This window comes from Siphateles boraxobius, unplaced genomic scaffold (genome assembly GCF_051911475.1).
Source record: "Siphateles boraxobius isolate OS27281-9 unplaced genomic scaffold, OSU_SipBor_1 12, whole genome shotgun sequence".
NCBI lineage: Eukaryota > Metazoa > Chordata > Actinopteri > Cypriniformes > Leuciscidae > Siphateles > Siphateles boraxobius.
In genome coordinates this window covers 18,653,986-18,681,468 of record NW_027508722.1, presented here as the reverse complement: position 1 = coordinate 18,681,468, position 27,483 = coordinate 18,653,986, and the positions used below count along the sequence as shown (strand labels likewise).

The following is a 27,483-nucleotide window of genomic DNA, read 5'->3' as shown; positions in this document are numbered from 1 at the left end:
ACTCAGCCCCACCCCAAGGCAATCCCCCCACCCCAAACCCCCCGCCCCGCTCAGCCCTGCCCGCGCTGGGGTCTGCCCACTTTTCCAGCATTTTTCAAATATTGCCAGTGGGCGGAGTCAGGCTTTGACCAGGGGTTTAGTTACCCTTTAAACATTAATGCACAATATAGTGTAATAGGGTCACTTTTTTAAACTGATGCACTCTGATGCTGAATTTTGAGCTGAGCTTGCACAGTCTTTGATAATATATAGTTATGAAATACACAGTTATGTTTTTCTCCAACAAAACAATTTGTGAAAAATCCCCCACATCTTTGACATACATAATCAGGCCACATGTAAACAAAAGTTGCGAACATACCAAGAACAATCAGATAATTATTTTCGTTTACAGGTAGAAAAATATGGAGGACCAAACCTGCAGAAATTAAAAATGAATAAATAAATATGCGAATAAATGTAAAAATAAATAAATAAATGACTATTTATACTTTTATTTCCCTATTTATGTATAATTATATTTTTTCCACATTTATTTATTTTTTCATTTATTTATTTATGCATTTATTTATTATCAATTTTATTTATTTTCACATTTATTTATGTATATATTTATGTCTACATTTATTTATCTATACATTTATTTATTTATACATTTATTTATTTATACATTTATTTATTTATACATTTATTGCTCTAGTATGCTAATGAGGGGGGCGTGTTTTACCTAACGCATAGCAATGATCTCAGAGTGGCAGTACTGAAGCGTTGAGGCCACAGTGACACCTTGTGGTATGACCAAACAATACGCAAGAGGTTTGTTGACGTGACTTTACAGGTCACGCAGGAAATAAATGACTTAGAGATGGGCAATATGGCCAAAATCTTATAACACAGTTTATGTCCTTTAATATGCCCTAACTGTATATAGCCATATAGGTTTACCATACATAGGCCTACTCTTTATTCCGGACATGGCCGTAAACATCAGCAGGTCGGGATTTCTAAAATGTCTGGTCACACATGAACAGAATCCGTAGATAACAGACACGGAAGCGCATCAAATTATCCACGATTAACCAAATTTTATTACATGCATTGTAGATCCGTACACAGAAGCTAACTGCATTTTTAATGTAGCCTATCTTCCAAAAACAACGTTGACAGCAACAAACTTTTCCATAAAGAGGTGATATTTCCGCTATAAATTGATTTCCTGGGGCATTTTTTAAAAACCTTATTATAGGCTATATGCATCATCATCCCAGCCAACATTTCTTTGTGGGGCCCATATGGGTTTGAAATGGGCTGAAAAATGGGCCCCATGTAGGATTGTCCGCGGGTTACATAATGGCACCATGTGTCACGGAGCCATCCACATCACTCCCACCCACTTGTTACACCAGATCCCAATCACCTGAATTCTAATCACCGGCACCTGTACATCATGATTACAATCACTATTTCAGTCTCAGTCTCCTGCACCTCTGTTTCTGGTCTCGTCTTGCGAAGCTACAGACTCTACTCAACTGTTACATCCTACCTGAAGATACTTACCTGTTGTCCTGTGTATTCCCGTGGTCACCACTCAGAGTCTCCTGGTCTCCATCGTCCTGTGTCTCCTTAGTCTTCGTGTTCAACAGTACCCTGGTAAAAGACATTGAGTTTCTCATCAGTGAAGTGTTCTTCGTGTCAAGTTTATTCTCTTCGCACTCTAGTATTGCTCTGCACTGTTCACTCAGCATCTCGCTCTCTCTGCACATCAATAAACCTGAATATTACTTACATCTGCCTTATCTGTCTTTCTGTGAGTGTGACAGAAGACCAGACCCAACTATGCAGAGTACGAGCGCAGTTTCTACGGATCCGTTTGCGGAATTGGTGAACGCAGTTCGTCAATCGCTTCCGCAACCCAGCACTCCTTCACCTGCTGCCTCTGCCAGTCCCATGGCCCGACCAGCGACCTATAGCGGCGAGGCGGAGGATTGCAGCGGGTTTATTCTCCAGTGCACTCTTCACTTTGAGATGCAACCCCAATTGTATGCCACTGATAGAGCGCGGATTGAATTAATAATTTCCCTTCTCTCTGGTCGAGCTCTTTCGTGGGCACAAGCATTGTGGCAAGCCGATGTTCCAGTAACTAAATCTTTAACAGCATTCATTCAGCATTTCAAGGAAGTTTTTGGGCAGTCCACGTCTTCTCTAACCGTCCATGATCAGCTCTTTCAACTCAAACAAGGTAATCGATCGGTGGGATCCTATGCATTACATTTTCGAACACTCGCTGTGGCAAGTGGATGGGAGGAAGTGGCTCTTCTCACTGCCTATCGCCATGGTCTCAATCCTGAAATTCGTTCATTGATGGTTATACATGATGATAATATGGGATTAGAGGCTTTCATCCAGAAATCGATCCGTGTCTCCCAACGACTTACTGCATGCCCTTCAATCCAACCCGCTATGCATCCTCCGCCTCTGGAACCATCTACCGCCCTTCCAACACCAGAACCTATGCAGGTAGATTTTCAGCGACTTTCTACAGCGGAGCGTCAAAGAAGATGGATTAATCGTCTGTGCCTGTATTGTGGGGGCGAGGGACATGTCATCACAGCTTGTCCTATACGACCACCACGCCCAGCGGTTAGTACTATCCAACTCTCTCCTAAAATTGCACCTTTGACTCGTACTACTGTCTACCTAGTAACAGCCTGTTCCAATGTTCCAGCACAAGCTCTCATCGACTCCGGATCAGCGAGTAACTTCATTTCCCACAACCTCCTTCAAAGGCTCAACATCAAGAGGAAACTCTGTCCCCAAAACCTAGAGGTTCATACTATTCTGGGTAAGCCGCTGGGTCGTGGTCGTATATGTCACTTCTCCCCCACCATGACACTCCACATAGGTTGCCTACATTCCGAGGAGATTTCGTTCTTGGTGTTGGAAAGATCCACCGTGGACATCATCCTGGGACGCCCGTGGATGCTCCAACATGAACCTCGGATAAACTGGGTTACTGGTGAGATTCTTCAGTGGGGCTCATCCTGTCATCAGTCCTGTTTAACTCCTGTGGTCAAGGTGTCTAGTTCTCCTTTCCATTCCAGTGCTACTAGTCCATCTATCGCCATTAATTCCACTACCATTGAGAGCCCAGAGTCTGACAAGAAGATGGAGATTCCTTCAGAGTATCGGGCGTTCCAGGATGTGTTCAGCAAGCGGTTGGCAACACAACTACCACCTCATCGGCCATGGGACTGTGCCATCGACCTGCTACCTGGGGCGACTCTACCCAAGGGTCGAGTCTATCCCCTGTCCATCCCGGAGCAGAAGGCCATGGAGGAGTACATCACGGAGGCACTTAGTCAGGATTTCATTCATCCTTCTACATCCCCTGCCGCTTCAAGTTTCTTTTTTGTGGCGAAGAAGGACGGAGGCTTGCGGCCCTGCATAGACTACCGGACTCTTAATTCCCAAACCATAAAGTACAGTTATCCCCTTCCTCTGGTCCCCTCAGCCCTGGAACAACTACGTGGTGCCTGCATCTTTAACAAATTAGATTTACGAAGTGCCTACAATCTAATTCGCATCCGTAAGGGCGACGAATGGAAGACTGCCTTCGTGACGCCCTCAGGGCACTATGAATACCGGGTTATGCCTTATGGACTGTCCAATGCTCCTTCAGTTTTCCAAGGTTATATGAACGAAATCCTCCGAGAATTTCTCCAGCAGTTCGTCATAGTGTATATCGATGATATCCTGATATACTCCAAGAACCTCACAGAAAATCGACACCATGTGAAGCAGATCCTCCAGCGTCTTCGAGAGCAACACCTCTATCTAAAACTAGAGAAATGTGAGTTCCATACTTCTACAGTTCACTTCCTTGGATACATCATCGATCAAAGAGGTATCCAGATGGACCAGAGGAAGGTGGACACAATCCGAACCTGGTCACAACCAACCACCATCAAAGAACTCCAGAGATTCCTAGGATTCGCCAACTTCTACCGCAGGTTTATCCATAATTACAGTCTTCTCAGTTCCCCGCTCACTTCTCTCCTCAAATCCCGGCCCAAGTCTCTGTCCTGGAATCCAGAAGCCACCACCGCCTTCTCCACTCTCAAGGAAGCCTTCATTTCCGCTCCCATCCTAACCCATCCAGATCCAGAATTACCGTTTACCGTGGAGGTAGATGCTTCTTCCACTGGGGTGGGAGCGGTACTTTCACAGCGACAGGGGAACCCACCTTTACTCCATCCATGTGCCTTCTACTCAAAAAAGCTGTCCCCGGCGGAGCAGAACTATGACATCGGCAACAGGGAGCTCCTCGCCATCAAGCTGGCATTAGAAGAGTGGAGACACTGGCTGGAGGGAGCTAAGCACAAGTTTGAGGTTATCACAGACCATCGAAATTTAGAATACCTCAGAGAAGCTCGTCGCCTCAATCCACGCCAAGCCAGATGGTCCCTCTTCTTCACGAGGTTCGACTTTATAGTTACTTACCGACCTGGATTTAAGAATTCCAAAGCTGATGCTCTTTCGTGTCTCCATCAACCTGATCCTGAACCTTCCAAACCTGAAACCATCCTCCCTCCAGCCATAATAGTCAGTCCTATCCTCTGGGCCTTAGACGAAGATATCCGACTCGCCACCCAAGCCGAACCTGCTCCGCCGGGAGGTCCAGAAGGGTGTATCTACGTCCCCACATCTTGTCGTCTAGCCCTTCTGGACTCAGCTCACACCTCTCAGGGCTCTGGACATCCAGGTAGCCAGTGAACCCTCTCGCTCCTTCGCCAGCGCTACTGGTGGCCGTCTATGGCCCAAGACATCTCCCAATATCTCAAGGGTTGCTCAGTCTGTGCCATCGCCAACACTCCCCGTCGACTACCCGCTGGCAAACTGGTTCCATTACCTATCCCTCGTCGTCCATGGTCCCATCTGGGAATTGACTTCATGACTGACCTTCCACCCTCAGAGTCCTATACTTGCATCTTCGTCATAATCGACAGATTCTCCAAAGCCTGCAAGTTGATTCCTCTCCGAGGGTTACCCACCGCCTTCGAAGCAGCTGAAGCCCTCTTTCAGAATGTGTTCCGTCATTTCGGTCTTCCTGAGGATATAGTATCCGATCGAGGTCCTCAATTCATCTCTCGAGTCTGGAAAGCCTTCTTCAAGCTCCTTGGAGTCTCCATCAGTTTATCCTCCTGGCTATCATCCTCAAACTAACGGCCAGACTGAGCGTAAGATCCAAGAGATCGGGAGGTACTTGAGGTCATACTGCCACCAGAACCAGAACAGCTGGAGCCGGTTCCTTCCCTGGGCGGAATATGCCCAAAATTCACTCCGTCAATCAACCACAGGACTCACGTCATTCCAATGCATCCTAGGATACCAGCCTCCCCTGTTCCCTTGGTCTGGGGAACCGTCTGAGGTTCCAGCTGTTAATCACTGGTTCGAGCAGAGCGAGAGGGTGTGGGACTCAGCTCACGTCCATTTACAACAGGCAGTGCGAAGACATACCACCCAAGCCAACGCCAGAAGATCTGAGACACCCCGATTCCAACCAGGACAAAAGGTATGGCTGTCTACCAGAGATATCCGTCTTCGCCTGCCCTGTCGTAAGCTGAGTCCCCGCTACATAGGTCCTTTTACAATCCAGAGGCAGCTCAACGATGTCACATACCGGCTCAAACTACCAGCACAGTACCGTATCTCTCCATCTTTTCACGTTTCATTGTTAAAACCCTACTCTGAACCCTTGTCTCCTCCCCTTGCAGAACCCGATGTACCTCCTCCTCCAGAAGTCGCAACTGATGAGCTCATCTACAGAGTCCAAGCCATCATCAACTCACGACGACGGGGCAATCGTCTGGAGTACCTAGTAGACTGGGAGGGGTATGGCCCAGAAGAGCGTTCATGGGTAGCTCGTGACGACATCCTTGACCCCTCCTTGCTAACCCAGTTTCACCAGGAACATCCCACTCGTCCTGCACCCAGAGGTCGTGGTCGTCCCCGTCGTCGTGGGTTCCGGTCTTCAGGAGCCGACCGTGGAGGAGGGGGTACTGTCACGGAGCCATCCACATCACTCCCACCCACTTGTTACACCAGATCCCAATCACCTGAATTCTAATCACCGGCACCTGTACATCATGATTACAATCACTATTTCAGTCTCAGTCTCCTGCACCTCTGTGTCTGGTCTCGTCTTGCGAAGCTACAGACTCTACTCAACTGTTACATCCTACCTGAAGATACTTACCTGTTGTCCTGTGTATTCATCACTCAGAGTCTCCTGGTCTCCATCGTCCTGTGTCTCCTTAGTCTTCGTGTTCAACAGTACCCTGGTAAAAGACATTGAGTTTCTCATCAGTGAAGTGTTCTTCGTGTCAAGTTTATTCTCTTCGCACTCTAGTATTGCTCTGCACTGTTCACTCAGCATCTCGCTCTCTCTGCACATCAATAAACCTGAATATTACTTACATCTGCCTTATCTGTCTTTCTGTGAGTGTGACACCATGTTAATTGCCCAGATGAATTTCATGTATGATTGGACTTGGTACTAGGTGGGACCCAAGTGGGCAACATGCACAAGACCCATCTCGGTCCCAACTTTAACCCAGTTGACATTTGTATGTGGGGCCCATGTGGGTTTAAATTGGGCTGAAAAATGGGCTATTTATGGGATTGTCCGCGGGTTACATAATGGCCCCATGTTAATTGCCCAGATGAATTTCATATAGGATTGCACTTGGTACTAGGCGGGACCCAAGTGGGCAACATGCACAAGACCCATCTCGGTCCCAGCTTTAACCCAGTTGACATTTGTATGTGGGGCCCATGTAGGTTTGAAATGGGCTGAAAAATGGGCTCTGTATGGGATTGTCCGCGGGTTATATAATGGCCCCGTGTTGATTGCCCAGGTGGATTTCATGTAGGATTGCACTTGGTACTAGGCGGGACCCAAGTGGGCAACATGCACAAGACCCATCTCGGTCCCAGCTTTAACCCAGCTGCTAATATTTGTATGTGGGTTTGAAATGGGCTGAAAAATGGGCTCTGTATGGGATTGTCCACGGGTACCATAATGGCCCCATGCCAACTGCCCACATGGATTTCATATAGGATGACACTTATAAACAGGTGGGCCCCAACTGGGCTACATGCACAAAACCCATCTTGGTCCCAGCTTTAGTTTTTTTGTGGGTACTACAAGGTTACTACATGGGCTGAAATATGGGCTGTAAGTGGGTTTGTCCACGGGTTCCATGTTGGCCCCAGCAACTTACTCATTTAGGTTTTATGCAGGATTTCACAGGGCTTTAGGTGGGGCCCAACTAGGAATCATATGCATTTGGCCCAACTAGGGATCATCTGGGTTCCATCTAAATGAGTAGCAACACCACGCAAACAAGTTTTAAAGCATTAGAGCACACAATGAGATTTAAATCTTTTCAAATTTCAATTTTAATGAAATTACCCATCATATTATGCTATATTCTGAAATTCCAGAGACAATATTTAAAGAAGCAGATTTATGTCAGATTAAAGAGTATCTCTTTAAAGGTATATACCTAATTGTTAAAATACATATTTTGAACCTGTATTTGACCCAGTCTTTACTGAAATCTTTGAACAGGAAATAAAAGGGGACAGTTAGAAGAAGCAGAAACTATACATTTATCAGTACAGCTTACACTGCAGACAGTCATTTGTGTTTCTTGCCAGTTGATCTGTGCAGTCTTCTTAAGAGCCTCTGCAAAACAAGAGGGTTTTTAGAGATAATGATTTTAGAGAAATCATGTTACTTACACGTCACAATACCTTATGAAAGAATAACAACTTTTACTCAGGATAAAAAACAAAAACAGCAAAAAAACTTCAATTGGAATGGTTATGGTATTGGAATGTCACTGGAAGGGCATTTGGGAAATCAATAGAGATTTACTGTTTATTTATTCAGATTATTCTGATTTCATTTTGTATTAACAAAACCAGTTTATAAAGTATGAATATGCGTGTTTGAAAGCATCAATTCATTCAATGATCCAAGTTAACCATTAAAAAATGTATAAACAAAAATAATAATAATACATTATTTGTCTCAAGACTTTTATCATTTTAATATTAGGTACTAGTTTCTCACAATCAGATTCTCAGTCCATGATAGAATGAATGGGGAGACAAAATGATGCATAATAAAGTATTTGAATTATTTTGATTGCTAAAGATTTATGATTGCTTTTAAACTAAAAAATATAAAAAAGTATTCTTTGTTTCTTTTGAAAATAACTAAGGTGATCACATGTGTGGATGATTCTTAAATTTCCAGGACCTGAAATAGGTAAATTTAAGTCTGCTTTTTAAACAACGGAGGATGGTTAGTTTGTGACAACAGCAGGAAACTGCATATTCGTGCAGTGCGTGCACGGCAAAAGATTAAAATAGATTTTAAGCTTGTGACTTTTAAATGCACATTAATCCGATGATTTAGCATTCATATAAAAACTATGTTCAGATTCATCAATCAGAATGAGTTCATTCTGATCAAAACAAAAAATGTCCATGTAAAGTGGCTACTGATAGCACCAACGCAGATATAAATGTTCACTGTGATCTTACTTGACAAAGGTTTAAGACAAATTGTTGTCATTTAGAAAAATATTGCGTGGGTATTTGAATCAAGATCAAAATCTTTCAACAATTGCAGCTCTAATTTCTGATAATATATGTGGCTCTGTATATTTCTGATATGTAGAGATAGAGAAACTTTAAAATTAAAATTAGCCCATGATTAATTCACCCTCAAGCCATCCTAAGTGTATATGACTTTCTTCTTTCAGATGAATACAATCAGAGTTATATTAATAAACACCCTGACGCTTACAAGCTTTATAATGGCAGTGGATTGCAACCATCAGACTGAAGCTCAAAAAAGTGCATCCATCCATTATATAAGAACTCCACAGGCTCCGGGGGGTTAATAAAGGCCTTCTGAAGCAAAGCCATGAGTTTGTGTAAGAAAAATATTCATATTTAAAACTTTATAAAGTAAAATAACTAGCTTTCGGCCAAACGAACATACGGATTCCACTTCAGGGTAAAGCGCAACTTATGCGAGTAATGCGACGTACTGTTGATATTTATGCTACACCATGATGCACTACGCTACTTCTGACGTCACAAGTTGCGCTTTATAGGCAAGTAGACTGCGTATGGCCGTTTGGCCGGAAGCTAGTTATTTTACTTTATAAAGTTGTAAATCTGAATATTTTTCTTACACAAACTGATAAGTCCTTTAAAAGAAAGATTTAATTTGTACCATTCCTTTAAACAATTTTAAACAAAGCGTATTTAAATTCTACAAACATTTGCCATTATAAAACATTCAGACAACATGAACAAATGGTCCCCAATAGCTCCCTAGGTGCCGCAGAAAAAACAGCTGCCCACTGCTCCTGGTGTGTGTTCACAGTGTGTGTGTTCAATACTCACTGTTGTGTGTGTGTGTGTGTGTGTGTGCACTTGAATGGGTGAAATGAAGAGCACAAATTCCGAGTATGGGGACCCCATAGTTGGCTACGTCACGTCATATCACACAATTGTAGCTTTAAAAAATCGAATTGGTACACCAAAATCAAACAAACAATTACAATTAATAATTTTACCTGTAGCCACATTTATCCTGTTATGACACGTCTGAGGGTCTTTCCCTTGATGTTCTTCAGTGAACTAAGTAAAGGACTGTTGATGGTGACATGTTCTCCTTTCTTTGTCACTTCATAGGAAGAAAGACAAAAGGATAAAAAGTTACTCAGATTCGTCACTGGTAGAGGAAATTACTTTTGATGATGAGAATAATACTTTTAACTAAATAATATATTAATCCCAATGTGAGGTTTAGAAGCAATGGTTAAAATTGACTAACATCTTACTGAAGTTGATAATAGTGGTGGATTTGTCTCTCTGTTGGGTGCCTGTTCTCGCAAAAAAATCTTCTTCCAGTGATTGATTATATATATATATACACTCAGAAACTGGTATCTACAAAAACATAAGAGATTTAGACCAATACTATTTCTTAATTCTTCTGTAGATTCCAGTGTTTCAGAGTGTAAATGACTGTTTTATCAGTCACTTTACTCATTCGGATGCTCCTTCCCTAGTAAAAAATAAAATAAATAACAAACCTAGGCAAAAATATATTTAAAACACATTTATTTTATACTTATTATACTTAAAATACATTAACATGTTTATTGACACATCACCTAAGACTTATAATGAATTTATAATTAAACTTTATTTGGAGCATTTCTTTAGTACACAATGCACTTTTTTTATATTAAGACAAATATTTTTTTTTAACTAGGCCTATCTGAAGTGTATATGACTTTCTTCTTTCAGATGAATACAATCAGTTATATTAATAAACACCCTGACGCTTACAAGCTTTATAATGGCAGTGGATTGCAACCATCAGACTGAAGCTCAAAAAAGTGCATCCATCCATTATATAAGAACTCCACAGGCTCCGGGGGGTTAATAAAGGCCTTCTGAAGCAAAGCCATGAGTTTGTGTAAGAAAAATATTCATATTTAAAACTTTATAAAGTAAAATAACTAGCTTCCGGCCAAACAAACATACGGATTACACTTAAGGGTAAAGCGCAACTTATGCGAGTAATGTGACGTACTGTTGATATTAACACTATTAATAAAGTGTACCTAAAGTATACTTGCAATAGTTTCACTTTAGTAATCAAATACACTTAATCTCAGCACTACTTCCAGATAACTAGAGTACATTAAGTACAACATTTGTTGTTCTTATTGACTTTCAGTTTATAATTTAGAATACCAAAGTACAATTGCAACGTATTTATATTAAGTACATAAATATGTAAATGTCTTTGTAGTAAACTTGGCATAAAATAAATGTTTCAAATATATTTTAGTATTTTTTCACTAGGGTTTTCTTGTGTTTGAATTTTAAACTGGCTGACAACATTGACATCAGAGGCTACAACATTAAATATGTACTAATACGCTAATCGCGATTAGCATCTTACTATAATCAAAGGTGTGCTTTGATGAAGCACACCTTTACTGCCAATGGTACACACACACACACATATACGCAGGTTGTAGTATGTCCATTATAAAACTCTCGTGTGTACACAGAACATTTCTAGGAAATGAACTCCATTAACACAAAATGTGTTTATCTGTATTATATATTCTACCTTGAACTATATTAACACTCTCATTCACTTATTGTAATACCTAATGTTTAAAATGTTTTAATGTTTAAAAAGATAAAAACATTTTATCTTACCTGATATGCCAATATGTTTGCAGGACCTCACACATCCAGTCCGATCTTCCTCTGTGTTCACATCAGCTTCTGTTCTCCTCCGTTTACATTTCACAACGCAAATTAGTTCAACATAAGAATTTAACAGGCATAAGGATTAAGGAAAGACTGGGTAATCTTGCCGAGCAGTAACCTAGCACTATAGGGTGACCAGACGTCCCGTTTTTCCCGGGACAGCCCCGTATTTCCACTCTAATTTAAGTGTCCCGACTTATTCTGAAAAAATCATGTTTTGTCCCTTATTTCATCGTTAATATATATATATATATATATATAATAGGTTTCGTTTCCGAAAGGCTAAGTGAATATAAATGTTACGTTCAAACCGTGTAGCGCGCGCATGACAGAGAGGGAGAGACCTTGTGTGTGTGTGCTAGTGTGCCTAATGAAGCGCATGTAAGACGCATTATTAGAGGGAATGCATCAACGTCACTTTCCCGCCGGAACACGCCCCCTCAGCCGGACTGAGTGGCAGAAGAGCAGCTGCGTGACTGGATTTAATAGGGGAAACTGCGAAAACGCAAGTAAAACAAACGATTATCAGTTAAAACTAAAGATTGGACTCAATATAGTGTTCCTTACAACTTACTAAAGATCCAGTGATCCATGGATATTAACATGCAGCCAGGAATCGTGTTTCCTGACATTTATATGTGCCTGATTTCGATACAAGGGAAATACATACAGCAAATTTGCCTGTGAATGCTTTATATAAATACAAAATAGGCAGGTCTAAATCCAGGTGATCACTTATCAATGTTATATATATCATCATATCGTCTAGAGACTTAAAACTTGTATAGTTTTTTGTCAGTGTTTATTTAAAAATGTCAAATTATACAGAATATACAGTGGTAAATATTTGATTGATGAGTTGTCACTGCAATATATAACAATACAATATATAGAGAATGATTTTACCACTAAATTCAGCATATTGACACAAAAAGGATAACTGCAAATCCACCTTTCGCTGCCTGGAGTCCAGTTGTTTCTATGAATTGTAGTGATCTATTTGCTTCTCTGTACTGTAGCTTTAGGTAGTCTGTAAAAATATTCCTCATATTTCTTGTCAAATCTAGTTGTACAGTCAGTCTCAAAGCTCTTTCCCGTTTTAGACGCGTTTTGTGTGTTTTTCCGCAGCATTCACACTGAAAACCAATGCTGCCGCTCAGTCATTTTGCCACTTGTGGGCGTAACCGCAGTCACTCCGGCCAACGGTGACGTCACTTGCATTCCCTCTATACGCATGCGTTCTGTATCTGTCCCGTATTCCACTCCGATAAATCTGGTCACCCTACCTAGCACACACACGTCGTCATCAACTCAAACTGACGGCGTATTTTCAAAAATGACCAGTAAAAAGGCGCGCACAGTTGTCATTGGCCAGTTACGTAGATGACAGTCAGATTAACCAATCATGACCAAAGAAGGTGAAACAACCAATATCAATTGTTTCAGCGTGGTAATGGAAAAGTGTACTTTTCTTCTTTTCTTTCTATTTTTTTTTTTTTTAAAGAAATGTGTGTTTAGTTTTATATGTAAACTATATTATTTGATTAGTTGGTCAAATAGTGTTTTGATGACAGTGTGTGAATAAAAATGCAATCCTGCGCTTTAGGCACACACAAAATTGTAAATTCAAACAAAATCACACAGAGAAAAAAAGTTTCTGCTGCACTTCTCTCTTGAAATTATACATTATTATTATTATTGTTAATAATATGATTATATTTTCACATAAATTTAGATTTTTGAAGTGGTGTTTTGATCAAAATATTGTACAATGCTAAAATAATAACAAAATAATAATTAGAAATAATAATAATTCAGAGGTTATCTATTTCTTGAAGACATGACAAAAAACTTTTTCAACTGTTTAGCATTAAACGTTATATTAAACGTTACACAACGTTAAAAAAAAAACTGACATTATTTCAACCATATTTTAACCTTGAGGGTCAGTCGTGCCAACTACGACTGAAAAGAAAAGTCTGTCCTGTTGACCTCAAAAGAAAACTGAACACAAAACACAATATGCTAAATTAATGAAACTGCACTTTATTCTCTATTCCTGTATATGCTGCAATTATGATTTCTGACTGATTGGATTTTTCCTTCAAATCATGAATTTTCATTATTTCTTTCTTTACTTGTGCTATTTCATCATCTGAACTGATGTGCCCCTTTTAATAATCAAACCCTAACCCTAACCCTAACTCCAATATTCAAAATCTCCAGAATTACATTGTCACTAACCGACTGACCAGAAAACTCTGGAGTATCTCCATTGAATAAGGGCATATGGCTGTTGCGGGGTTTGATTTCTTCTACCCATCTCTAAGCCATTATAATTCCATTATTTTGATAATTAGCTTCTGTAACCTGTTCTTCATATTGTACAGTGACCATTTTCTGGATATTTTGAACCATTTGTATAGATTTTAAAATAACTATATGGAGATAAGCATTTTGCAGTAACTGACAAAATCACACAACTAAAAGTTGACACTTTGAATATTTAATGTCAATGTTGGAACTAATGTCTAATGAACACCAACACTCCAGGACTGGATTTGAAGAGTCATGGCCTATACTGTACCCACATACACTATATTGCCAAAAGTATTGGGACACCCGTCCAAAACATTGAATTCTGGTGTTTCAATCACTTCCATGGCCACAGTTGTATAAAATCAAGCACCTAGGCATGCAGACGCTTCTACAAACATTTGTGAAAGAATAGGTTGCTTAAGGAGCTCAGTGAATTCAAGCATGGTACCAGTTCCCTTTCAAGGGAACTTCGAGCTGCGTCAAACGCTGCGGGAACGCCCCTGCGTTGTGCGTCATGAAGCACGTATGGAATCAGCCCAATGGAGAGATGAAACGTCATAGGCGGGTGACGTCATCGACCAGGAAACTATAAAGCACCCCAAAAACACAAGCGCATTAGCTTCTGTGCTTTCAGTCGCGCTACATGTGAATCTGTCCCTGTGTGATATTGTCTGTCTTACATACCCTGCACCACACAAACAATTTATCCCTATATATATATATATTGAGAGATTATGGCGGACGAACAGCAGTTTAGAAAGTGTGTTCCTCCCTGCTCGCGTTATTTAACGAGCGGGGATACACATGATCTTTGTGTTGTTTGTTTGGGAGTTCAGCATGCCCAGTTTGCTCTCGAGGGAGCAGACTGTGAGCATTGCGAGCGTTTGCCGTTAAGGACGCTCCGCTCCCGCCGGTCGCTCTTTGAGGAGAGCGGTTCGGTGCGCGCTCCCCGCGGTTCGGGTCCCGCTTCTGCCGAGGCAGAGCGGCGGCGCTTATCGTGGGGATCGCAGATGGATCTCACAGCGGGGTTTGAGACGGGCTCTGCCTTATCTCTCCCTTCACCTGTGAGATCCAGTGCCTCAGTCCCGGGTTCGGAAGCACGCGCTGCGGTTTCTTCCGCTCGGGCTGAGGCACCAATGCTATCCAGTTCTGAGGAACTTGATGTTGTTAGTGTTGAGGGAGATGTGGAGGATTCGCCACCCCACACTCCTGAGAGTGATGAGCTTATGGAGGTGTTAACAAGAGCTGTTGAAAAACTTAATATTGAATGGCCAGTGACTAGACAGGAGTCTGTTTCTAAATCAAAGTTGGATGAGAGATTTTTGCCGTCACGTGTGCAGCCTCCACGCCGGTGCCTGCCGTTTTTCCATGATCTCCACACCGAGGTGTCGAAATCATGGAGAAAACCGGTGTCATATAGAGTGTTTAGTCCCCAGACTTCAACATACGCTAATATTATGGGAGCCAAGGCTCATGGTTATGGTGCGTTGCCTCGTGTGGAAGAGACGCTTGCGAGCCATCTCTCCCCCGAAGCAGCATCATCTTTTAAGGCACCGGCATTACCCACCAAGCCTTTAAGAAACACTTCGGCTTTGGTGGGTAAAGCATATTCGGCAGCAGGTCAGGCTGCGTCATGTCTGCATACTATGTCAATCTTGCAGGCATACCAGGCTGATCTGCTAAGGGACATGAGTGAGAGTGAGGAGGTCAGTACTGACGTAGTTCGCGAACTGCGTCAGGCTGCTGATTTATCCCTGCGTGCCACCAGAGAATCGGCCAAATTAATGGGTCGTTCTATGGCAGCTCTGGTGGCCGCAGAAAGACATTTGTGGTTAAATCAGACTAATATTAAAGAGAGAGAAAAAGCTTTTCTTTTAGATGCTCCTCTTTCTCCCATGGGGTTGTTTGGTGATGCTGTGAATTCAGTTATCGATAAATTCCAAGAAGAAAAGAAACAAACTGCAGCTTTTAAAAAGTTTCTTCCCCTTAAAGTTCATGTCCCTGGGGCTGCTGGGCGGGAGCAGCCCCGGCCGTCTTCGAGCTCATCACATAGAGCGCAGCAGAGGCAGAGTGTCGCGTCTCGTGCTCCCCCTGCTGGACAGTGGGCTCAGCCGCGACACTCTCAGCCGAAGCCTTCTCCCAGTAGAACTGATCTGAGGACAGTTATATTGGCTAAGAAGGCTTCGGCTAAGAAGAAGTCCTGACGCCAAGCCGTTCAGGATGCTGAGGGTGGTCCCCACCGAGGCGGAAAGGTGTTCACCTCTTTTTACGGTGCCCATTCCTCCTCGGTGCCCTCAGGGGCTCGTTCTGCCAACCCCGCCTTTATGCCGGGGCACAGACGATCCCAGCGAGCGCTTTCCCGAGGGACGCTCGCTCCCTCTGAGGAGGGTCTCAGAGCGGTCAGACCAGTTGTTCCCTGCCGGTGCGCCGTTACAGGGCGCTGCGTCTGCTGCTCAAGTTACACCAGAGGCCAGTCTCGAGAGGCTGGTACCCTTAGTAGAATTTCTGGCAGAGTGGAAAAGCCTTCCAAAAATATCTCATTGGGTCCTGCAGACAGTAGAAAAGGGTTATGCTATCCAGTTCAGGTGTCGTCCACCAAAATTCAGAGGGGTTCTGCACACAGTGGTGGGCCCCGAGCAGGCTCTGGTATTGGAACAAGAGGTGAAAACGCTCCTTCAAAAAGAGGCTATAGAACGGGTTCCTCCTCCCAGTTTGGAGTCAGGTTATTACAGCCGATATTTCATCGTTCCAAAGAAGGATGGGGGGTTGCGTCCAATTTTAGACCTGCGCATATTGAATCGCTCGGTAGGGAAGCTAAAATTCAAGATGCTCACTATCAAGCAGATCGTGTCTCAAATCAGGTCCGAGGACTGGTTTGTCACGATAGATCTGAAGGACGCATACTTCCATGTGTCCATCCTTCCACAACACAGGAAGTTCCTGAGGTTCGCCTTCGGGGGCGAGGCGTACCAGTACAGGGTTCTTCCGTTTGGCCTAGCTTTATCTCCCCGCACTTTCACGAAATGCATGGATGCAGCACTAGTGCCTCTGAGGCTTCAGGGCATTCGTATTCTCAATTACATCGACGATTGGTTGATTTTAGCTCAGACCGAGCAGATGGCGGTTCGGCATCGAGATGTCGTCCTCGCTCATATCAGAAAGTTGGGGTTGAGGCTGAACGCAAAGAAAAGTGTATTATCTCCTTCCCAGAAGACCACTTTTCTGGGTGTCGTTTGGGATTCGGTATCGATGCGGGCGCGACTCTCTCCGACCCGCATCGCTTCGATTCTCTCAGCTGTGAAACAAGTGAAGCTAGGCCAGCTACTCACTGTCAAGCAGTTTCAGAGACTGTTGGGTCTGATGGCAGCAGCGTCCAACGTTATACCTTGCGGCCTGTTGTACATGAGACCGTTACAGTGGTGGCTCAGGACCAAGGGATTCTCCCCGAGGGGAAATCCGCTCCGCACGTTCAAAGTCACGCGGCGCTGCCTTCGTGCTCTGGTCATGTGGAGAGAAACTTGGTTCCTATCCAAAGGTCCTGTGCTGGGGGCTCTTTGTCGTCGCATAACGCTAACGACGGATGCTTCCCTCACAGGGTGGGGGGCGGTCATGAGTGGTCGCCCAGCCCAAGGTCTGTGGCAGGATCATCATCTTTCGTGGCACATAAATTGTCTAGAGATGTTGGCTGTGTTTCAGGCTCTGAAACACTTCCTAACAGACCTGAGAGGCCATCATGTGTTAGTTCAATCAGACAACACGTCGGTGGTCTCTTATATAAATCATCAGGGGGGCCTGCGGTCTCGCCGGCTTTACAAGTTGGCCCGTCAGATCCTCCTGTGGTCCCAAGGGAAGCTACTATCTCTGAGAGCAATGTATCTCCCTGGGTATTTGAATGTGGTAGCAGACTCCCTGTCGAGGCAGGGGCCGAGGCCAGGGGAATGGAGACTCCACCCCGAGGTGGTGGAGCTCCTTTGGTTGAGTTTCGGTCGCGCCGAGGTGGACCTATTCGCTTCCAAGGAGACCACTCATTGTCATCGGTGGTTCTCCATCACTCTTCCAGCCCCCCTGGGGTTGGATGCTATGGTGCAGCCGTGGCCGAGGTCACGTCTGTACGCCTTTCCCCCGATTGCTCTGTTACCAGGAGTTCTGGAGAGGGTCCGCCGGGACGGGGTCAGTCTACTACTAGTAGCCCCGTTCTGGCCGGCCCGAGTATGGTTTGCGGACCTGATTTCTCTCCTGGACGGTTCTCCTTTGGAGCTCCCGGTCAGGAGGGATCTACTCTCCCAGGCGGGGGGCACGATACTTCACCCCCGCCCAGAATTGTGGAAACTGTGGGCTTGGCCTCTGAGGGGGCCCAGCTCATAGACTCCGGTCTCTCAACCGAGGTTGTTGAGACCATTCTTAACTCCAGAGCTCCATCCACGAGGAAGCTTTATGCCTTGAAGTGGAAACTTTTCACTTCTTGGTGTGGAGAACACCTGCAGGACCCAGTTAACTGCCCAGTGGGTGCAGTGCTGGAATTCCTGCAGGAGCGCTTCTCCACAGGGTTATCCCCCTCCACACTAAAGGTGTATGTGGCGGCACTAGCTGCTTACCACGTCCCTTTCAGTGGAGTTTCTCTTGGGAGACACCCGCTTATAACTCGTTTCCTCCGTGGCACTTTGAGGCTGAGGCCAGCAGTTCGTACGAGGGTGCCGACTTGGGATCTGGCCATTGTATTAGAAGGTCTTTCCCTAGCTCCTTTTGAACCTATCGAAGAAGTTCCCGAGAAGTTTCTCACTTTTAAGACTATCTTTTTGCTTGCTATCTCTTCACTAAAAAGAATCGGAGATTTGCAGGCTCTGTCGGTTTCACCCTCGTGCCTGGAATTTGCACCTGGCATGGTTAAAGCTTTTCTGCATCCTAGACCAGGTTACGTTCCTAAGGTTCCTACTAATATTGTTAGACCTACGGTTCTGCAGGCTTTCTGTCCTCCTCCATTTATGTCATCGGACCAGGAGAAACTTAATTCACTCTGCCCTGTTAGGGCATTAGACGCTTATGTCCACAGAGCTGCCCTGTGGAGGAAATCAGAACAACTTTTTGTATGTTTCGGGCCACCCAGGAAAGGGTGTCCGGCGTCTAAACAGAGAATAAGCAAGTGGGTGGTTGAGGCTATCTCACTTGCTTATGAGTCGGCTGGCCAGCCTTCACCTTTGGTTGTCCGAGCTCACTCTACCAGGAGTATGGCTGCTTCTAAAGCTCTTTTGTCGGGGGTTTCCCTGAGTGATGTTTGTGATGCGGCTGGATGGTCTTCACCGCATACTTTTATTAAGTTCTATGACCTAGACTTAAGCTCTACCCCTGGGGCACAGGTGCTCTCGTCCTCTGTGCGCTAGTCTCACATGACGGTCATTTGGTCCTATGGCGACGTGGGTATTCGCGTTCCCGCAGCGTTTGACGCAGCTCGAAGTTCCCTTGAAAGGGAACGTCTCGGTTACGTATGTAACCCTAGTTCCCTGATAGGGAACGAGACGCTGCGTCGCTCCGCCATACTCCCGGCACTCCCGTTAGCGCTTCCTTCAAGCCTATCAGAAGCTAATGCGCTTGTGTTTTTGGGGTGCTTTATAGTTTCCTGGTCGATGACGTCACCCGCCTATGACGTTTCATCTCTCCATTGGGCTGATTCCATACGTGCTTCATGACGCACAACGCAGGGGCGTTCCCGCAGCGTTTGACGCAGCGTCTCGTTCCCTATCAGGGAACTAGGGTTACATACGTAACCGAGACGGTTTCCACCTGTGTAATTAAGTCCATTTGTGAAATTTCCTCACTACTTGTTTTAATGATTGTACAGATATGTTATTTACAAGTGTATAGTTTATGATGTAATTTACAGATGCACAATTTATATTTATTACATAATTCATTATTATATTCACAATTATACTTGTATGTATTTCCCCATTCCGGACCCATATAGAGATTACCTATGTGGTTACTACCTTAGGCCCATGTAGGCAGCCTATATGGGACTGATTGTGTTTATCCTTGTCTGACCCATATGGTTTATCAAAGTGGGCCCCATATGTTTTTCCCATTCATAACCCATATAGAGATTACCTATGTGGGTACTACCTTGGGCCCATGTAGACAGCCTATATGGGACTGATTGTGTTTGCCCATGTCTGACCCATATGGTTTGTTCAAGCGGGCCCCATATGTTTTTCCCATTCATAACCCATATAGAGATTACCTATGTGGGTCTTAGCTTGGGCCCATGTAGGCAGCCTATATAGGACTGATTGTGTTTGCCTATGTATGACCCATATGGTTTGTTCAAGCGGGCCCCATATGTTTTTCCCATTCATAGCCCATATAGAGATTACCTATGTGGGTCCTAGCTTGGGCCCTTGTAGGCAGCCTATATAGGACTGATTGTGTTTGCCCATGTATGACCCACATGATTTGGCCAAGCGGGCCCCATATTTATTTCCCCATTCATAACCCTTACATTTACATTTAGTCATTTAGCAGACGCTTTTATCCAAAGCGACTTACATTTGAGGATTAAACCAAGCGAGTCATAGTGGAGAGCCAAAAACAACGCAAGAAGTGCTCAGAATACAAAGTTCAAACATTGCTCAGAGTAGCATAAACCAGACAAGCGAAGAGATTGTCCTTATAGAGATTACCTATGTGGGAACAACCTTGGGCCCATGTAGGCAGCCTATATGGAACTGAATGTGTTTGCCCATGTATGACCCATATGGTTTGGCCAACCGGGCCCCATATGTATTTCCCCATTCAGAACCCATAAATAGATTACCTATGTGGCTACCACCTTGGCCTCATGTAGACAGCCTATATAGGACTGATTGTGCTTGCCCATGTCTGATCCATACGGTTTATCAAAGTGGGCCCCATATGTATTTCCCCATTCAGAACCCATAAATAGATTACCTATGTGGCTACCACCTTGGCCTCATGTAGATAGCCTATATAGGACTGAATGTGTTTGCCCATGTCTGATCCATACGGTTTATCAAAGTGGGCCCCATATGTTATTCCCATTCATAACCCATATAGAGATTACATGTGTGGTTACTACCTTGGGCCCATGTAGGCAGCCTATTTGGGACTAATTGTGTTTGCCCATGTCTGACCCATATGGTTTATCAAAGTGGGCCCCATATTTTTTTCCAAATCATAACCTATATAGAGATTACCTATGTGGGTACCACCTTGGGCCCATGTAGGCAGCCTATTTGGGACTAATTGTGTTTGACCATGTCTGACCCATATGGTTTATCAAAGTGGGCTCCATATGTTTTTCCAAGTCATAACCCATATAGAGATTATCTGTGGGTACTACCTTGGGCCCATGTATTTAGCCTATATGGGACTGATTGTGTTTGCCCATGTCTGACCCATATGGTTTATCAAAGTGGGCACCATATGTTTCCCCCATTCATAACCCATATATAGATTACCTATGTGGAACTACCTTGGGCCCACGTAGGCAGTCTATATGGAACTGAATGTGTTTGCCCATGTATGACCCATATGGTTTGGCCAAGCGGGCCCCATATGTATTTCCCCATTCAGAACCTATATATAGATTACCTATGTGGCTACCACCTTGGGCTCATGTAGGCAGCCTATAGGACTGAATGTGTTTGCCCATGTCTGACCCATACAGTTTATCAAAGTGGGCCCCATATATTATTCCCATTCATAACCCATATAGAGATTACATGTGTGGGTTCTACCTTGGGCCCATGTAGGCAGCCTATATGGGACTGATAGTGTTTGCCCATGTCTGACCCATATGGTTTGGTCAAGCGGGCCACATATGTTTTCCCCATTCATAACCCATATAGAGATTACCTATCTGGGTACTAGCTTGGGCCCATGTAGGTAGCCTATATGGGACTGATTGTGTTTGCCAATGTCTAACCCATTTGATGAACCCAGATGGGCCCCACTTGTGTTGCCCATTTTGAGCCCATGCACTCATTTCCCATTAGTGACCCAACTAGGACCCATATAGGGAGCCCACCTGTTTTTGCCCATGTGGGACCTTCTTAGCTGACCCAAGTGGGCCCCTGATAAGATGCCCATTTTGGGACCATGCCCACTTGATACCCATGTAGCCCAAGAATAAACCATGTGGGGCCCACATATACATGTTGGCTGGGATGTAGCCTATAAGTCCTTAAGTTTAACTGATCAATTCAGTTAATAAGGCACTACTATAGGGCTGTCACCTATGGAAGCTTGTTTCCGCCACAGAATGAAAAATAAAAAAAGGTAATTGCGACTTTTTATCTCACAATTCTGACTTTATTTCTCAGAATTGCGAGATATAAAGTCAGAATTGCGTGATATAAAGTCGCAATTGCGTGTTATAAAGTCAGAATTCCGTGATATAAAGTCGCAATTGCGTGTTATAAAGTCAGAATTGCGAGATATAAAGTCAGAATTGCGTGATATAAAGTCGCAATTGCGTGTTATAAAGTCAGAGTTGTGAGTTATAAAGTCGCAATTGTGTTATAAAGTCAGAATTGCGTGATATAAAGTCGCAATTGCGTGTTATAAAGTCAGAATTGTGAGATATAAACTATTCTGAGAGGAAAAAAGTCAGTCTTTTTTTTCCCCATAGAATTGGACTTTATAACTCGCAATTGCGAGTTTATATCTTACAATTCTGAGAAAATATGTCAGAATTGCGAGATATAAACTCGCAATTATGTGTTATAAAGTCAGAATTGCGTGATATAAAGTCAGAATTGCGAGAAAAAAAGTCAGAATACTTAGTTTTCTCTCTCGCAATTCTGACTTTATAACACGCAATTGTGACTTTATATCTCACAATTCTGACTTTATATCGCAATTGTGAGAAAAAAAGTCAGAATTGTGAGATAAAAAGTCGCAATTATTATTATTATTTATTTATTTAGTGGCGGAAACAAGCTTCCATAGTCACCAGTAAAATCAGTTTCAACAAAATCCATCTTCACACTGCAGATGTGGGACTGACGCTGACTCTGAATGGCTTTAGATATTATTTACACAGACTGTTAATGCAGAGTAGCCATGGATGCATTTACACTGCAATTACAGTTGCGTAAATAATGTTATGAGATTCATTTTTTAATATAATATTTTGAATATTAAAATATTTAATGATAGAATCGATGATATTATACTTTTAAGTATGAAACTAAAACAGCCAGTAGGCCACCGTCTTAACGAGTGAGTTCAATCATTAATTCAGACGATTCGTTCAAATAGGCTACTGATTCGTTCAGTAAGAAAACACCACGTGTTGCTTAGAGTCGCAGCGGTTCTGTGGAGTTTGGAACTTTTTTTCTTTTTCTGAAGAAACGGCAAAAAATAAAGAAAAAGTATTTTTCAACACTCTTCCCGTGCGCTAGTATATCATATTATGTTATATAATAAAATTATCACATACATAGGCTTTTTTACACCAGTTTTTATTGGGGCATTTATTTATTAATTTTGTTGTTTGCGAGGTGGCGGAAGTTTTTTTTTGAGAAATAAACCAATTTACATACAAAATAGGCATTGAACAAACAATACGCTATTAACAAAATTGTAATTTTTTACAATTCTCAAAAGGCCGACGTAGTTGCAAATTACAATAAATAACAGCAATGAAGTCTCAAATCATATTTACAACCATGAAAGGCAAGGAAGAGAAAATAAATAAATGAATTAAAATATTATAATTGTAATGTTGTAATACTATAATGTTGTTCTTTCAATTATTTCAATTATAATATTTTTAATTCATTTATTTATTTTCTCTTTATTTACCTTTATTTTAACTCTTTATGGAAAAGTGTGTTGCTGTCAACATTGTTTTTGGAAGATATTAAAAATGCAGTTAGCTTCTGTGTACGGATCTACAATGCATGTCATAAAATTTGGTTAATGGTGGAAAATTGGATGCGCTTCCGTGTCTGTTATCTATGGATTCTGTTCATGTGTGCCCAGACATTTTAGAAATCCCGACCTGCTGATGTTTTACGGCCATGATTTCCTGCGTGACCTGTAAAGTCACGTCCACAAACCTCTTGCGTATTGTTTGGTCTCACCACAAGGTGTCACTGTGGCCTCAATGCTTCAGTACTGCCACTCTGAGATCGTTGCTATGTCTTAGGTAAAACACGCCCCCCTCATTAGCATACTAGAGCAATAAATGTATAAATAAATAAATGTAGACATAAATAAATGTAGACATAAATACATACATAAAATATAAATATACATAAATAAATGTGAAAATAAATAAAATTGAAAATAAATAAATGCATGAATAAATAAATGAAATAATAATAAATAAATGTGGGGAAAATATAATTATACATAAATAAGGAAATAAAAGTATAAATAGTCATTTATTTATTTATTTTTACATGTATTCGCATATTTATTTGTTTATTTATTCATTTATTTATTCATTTATTAAGTTTTAATTTCTGCAGGTTTGGTCCTCCATAGAAAAAGGGCATACTTTTAAATCTACACCTGCCATGGTTTTTCTTAGTTTTTGTCTCTGATTTTAGTCTGTGTCTTTGAGTTTGTCCTAAGCCAATGCGCTGTGCCTCTATACCATTTACTGGCTGTGTTGGTTACGGTATGGCAGGGGAGGGTGTGATATTTAGATTTAACAGCATACCCTGTTGAAAAAGTCAACGCTCGCTCCTGAACTTCACCAGACCTATAAAGAAACCAGTCTGTTAACCCTTTTAGAGCAAAAGATTAAATCGATAACCAAATTAAAAAAAAACGTTTATGTCTATGCTCTCTTTTGAAAGGCAACACTTTGAACATTCATGTTCTCAAGAATCAGAATCAAACAAAATACTAAGGTAACTGAAAAGGGAAGCTCTTGGACTAATGTATTCTTTGCAGGAAGATTTTTAGGGAAGAATGCAGAGTCAAAGTCACAAGCTGAGCATGTTCATGTTTAAGGATGATACGACTAAGTAAAGACTGAGGTGTTTGCAAGTGTTTTCTTAGAATAGGTCTGCGTGCATTTTCATTAAAATGTCATTAGGGGGTGTATACATACAGTAGCACAGTATACACAAACAATAACCACAGTTAAGTGATTTGGTGGATCAGATAAAATCTGCTTAGGTAGAATGCTAATTAAAAGACCAAGATCTTTTAATTTTTTGCCACATCTTTAGACATCTAAGTGCATGTTAGAACAAAGGAGACACGGAGACGTACGGTTTTATAATAGTGCAGTGAATCTGTTGAGCTGTTTGACTTGATTGTTTACACGTCAGGGCATGTCTTATTTAAAGTCCTGCACTGCACTGCTGTAACACTAACTAATTCTTTACCTTTTTACCTGCGTCTGTGAAGTCAGCTTGAATAAATACAGTAATCAGCCTCCTGCCCCTTAAGTAAATGATCTTTTTAAAAGAAACACCCAAAGTCATCTGAGAATAGGAAATTCCATGCGTTTTGCTGTTCTAGTTATTAAGAACTGTATTTTTGTATTTAACTTTATTTAGGCCTGTGTGAAAAGAAGAAATATTATATTTATACTATACGCAGCAGAGTATTTTCTATAGTTTTAATTAATATTTTAAGATTGTTGTGCAAATTCTACAGTTCCTCTCTCACACTGATCACTGTAACCGCATACAGACGTGCAGAGGCCACATGATTGCACAATTCCTGAAAATATGTTGCACAACAATTCAGTCAAAATCATGCTCCACAGTTTCAAATGTTTTAGACAGGGATCAATTAATGGATATGAAACACCACTCTTGTTTCATTACAATTTCAAACAAGAAGCTCTGAGGTCAGATGCATAAGCAACCGTTAAAATATGAAGTAATGCAAACATTTCTGAATCTTTATTACTTTATTACATCTGATGTGCAAAAATAATGACTATGACAAAATAAAAAATAAGTAAATAATAATTGATGAAGGAAATAAGATTGTTGTTAAGTTGCTTTGGATTTAAAAGAGTGTCACTTGAATTAATATATTATTTGGATGGGAAAGTGAAAATACAGAGCAAACATCCATCAGCTCCTTATATTTTGTTGTTATAAATTATGTCAGTCTCCCTCAAGTTACATTTGTTGTGTCTGAGACATTCAGTTCCTGCATATGTGCAATATGAAAAAGAGATATTGCTGCTCTGTGCAAAACATTCTCCGCCTGATCCACACTTCTCTTGCCTGATTGAAGCCACGATAGCAGTTTCGTTAAACTTTTCATCATTTAGCCACCTCCACCTCTTATCACAGCCTGTAGCAGCTACAGTAGCTAACAGTCGATGTCAGTTATGGTCACTGCTACCAGAAGCACCTGCAAACTTTTTAAAACTGTTTTAACATTAATTTATATTTAATTCAGTGATTCCTCTGTGTACCACTAGAGGGAGCCTGAGTACCACTAGTGGTACGTATACCACACTTTGAGAATCAGTGAAGATAAATCTGTGGGAAAGTACGACCTGGTCATCAGGTTCCTGAAAGGCGCAAGGAGGTTGAATCCTCCTTGACCTCACCTCATCCCCTCATGGGACCTCTCTCTGGTCTTAACAGCCCTATAGAGAGCTCCCTTTGAGCCTTTGCAGTCAGTTGAGATTAAGATCCTGCCTCTTAAGACAGTGCTCCTGACTGTGCTCACTCCTGACTGCGCTCACTCTGCGCTCGGCTTCCCTATTGGCGAGCCCGTGTAATTCCCTCGGCAGAGCCCACTCTGATGCCTCTGCTTGGTATTGACTCCACCATAACAAGGCAGGATCTACCACTGAGACATTCCATATGTAACATTGCCCTCATAACCCTACATATGGGGCTTTTTAGCTATTTTTGTGCTACTGTTGGTCTTTGTTAACGTTACATGTTCCTGATGAGTAATGGTAAGCGAGCTGGTGGTAAAATCAACCCGCAAACCAAGGCGGCTAATTCTGGGCTGAAAGCGGCAAGATGTCGGACGGCGCCTCAAACTCGCTAACGACTGACACACTGGTGAGCGAACTTGATAAACTAAGGAGAAACATAACTGGTGTACTCACCGCGCAGCTGAATTCGTCGTTGGAGTCCATTCACTCATCCATTGCTTCTATTGGGTCTACCTTGGCGACTCAAGCGACTACCATCAGTGACATGGAAACTAGTTTATCCGACCACAGCGACAGGATCACACATCTCGAACAGGAGGTCTCCACTCTTCAGTCGAAGTTGGTGTTGGCGACGGAGGAAAATGTCGCTTTGAGAGAAAACGTGGAAGATCTCGTTTCGTGGTTCAAATGGCAGAATATTCGTGTGGTTGGTCTTCCGGAGGATATTGAGGGAAAGGACGCCAGGCAGTTTGTGGCAGATTTATTCACCGTGGTCGCCGGCGGCGCTCTTCCCTCCCCACCGGAGCTTGATCGCGCCCATCGGAGCTTAAGGCCCAAACCCTGTCAAGGTCAAAATCCACATCCGATTATAGTGAGATTTCATCGCTACATAGAGAAGGAGGCTGTGCTCAAATTCGCGAAATCTTCAAAAGAAATTACTTTCAAGGGACACAGAATCAAATTCTATGAGGACTTCTGCGTTTCGGTGGCTAATAGGAGAGCTTCGTTCAACAACAGCAAGGGCCTGCTGTATAAACGTGGTGTTCGTTTTGGCATGATCTACCCGGCCAGACTTTGTGTGTCATACAACAATATGGAGCATTATTTCGACTCTCCTGAGGCTGCAGAAAAATTCTACCCCCAAAACTTTGCCGAGTAACTTTACG

The 27,483-nt window shown here is 42.5% G+C and overlaps 1 protein-coding gene across 1 annotated transcript in view; it reads left to right on the top strand.

The window, feature by feature from the left end:
- cxcr3.2 (chemokine (C-X-C motif) receptor 3, tandem duplicate 2) overlaps positions 1–27,483 on the top strand; it is a 51,310-nt gene that overhangs the window by 7,359 nt on the left and 16,468 nt on the right. The gene's annotated exons all lie outside the window — the stretch shown is intronic.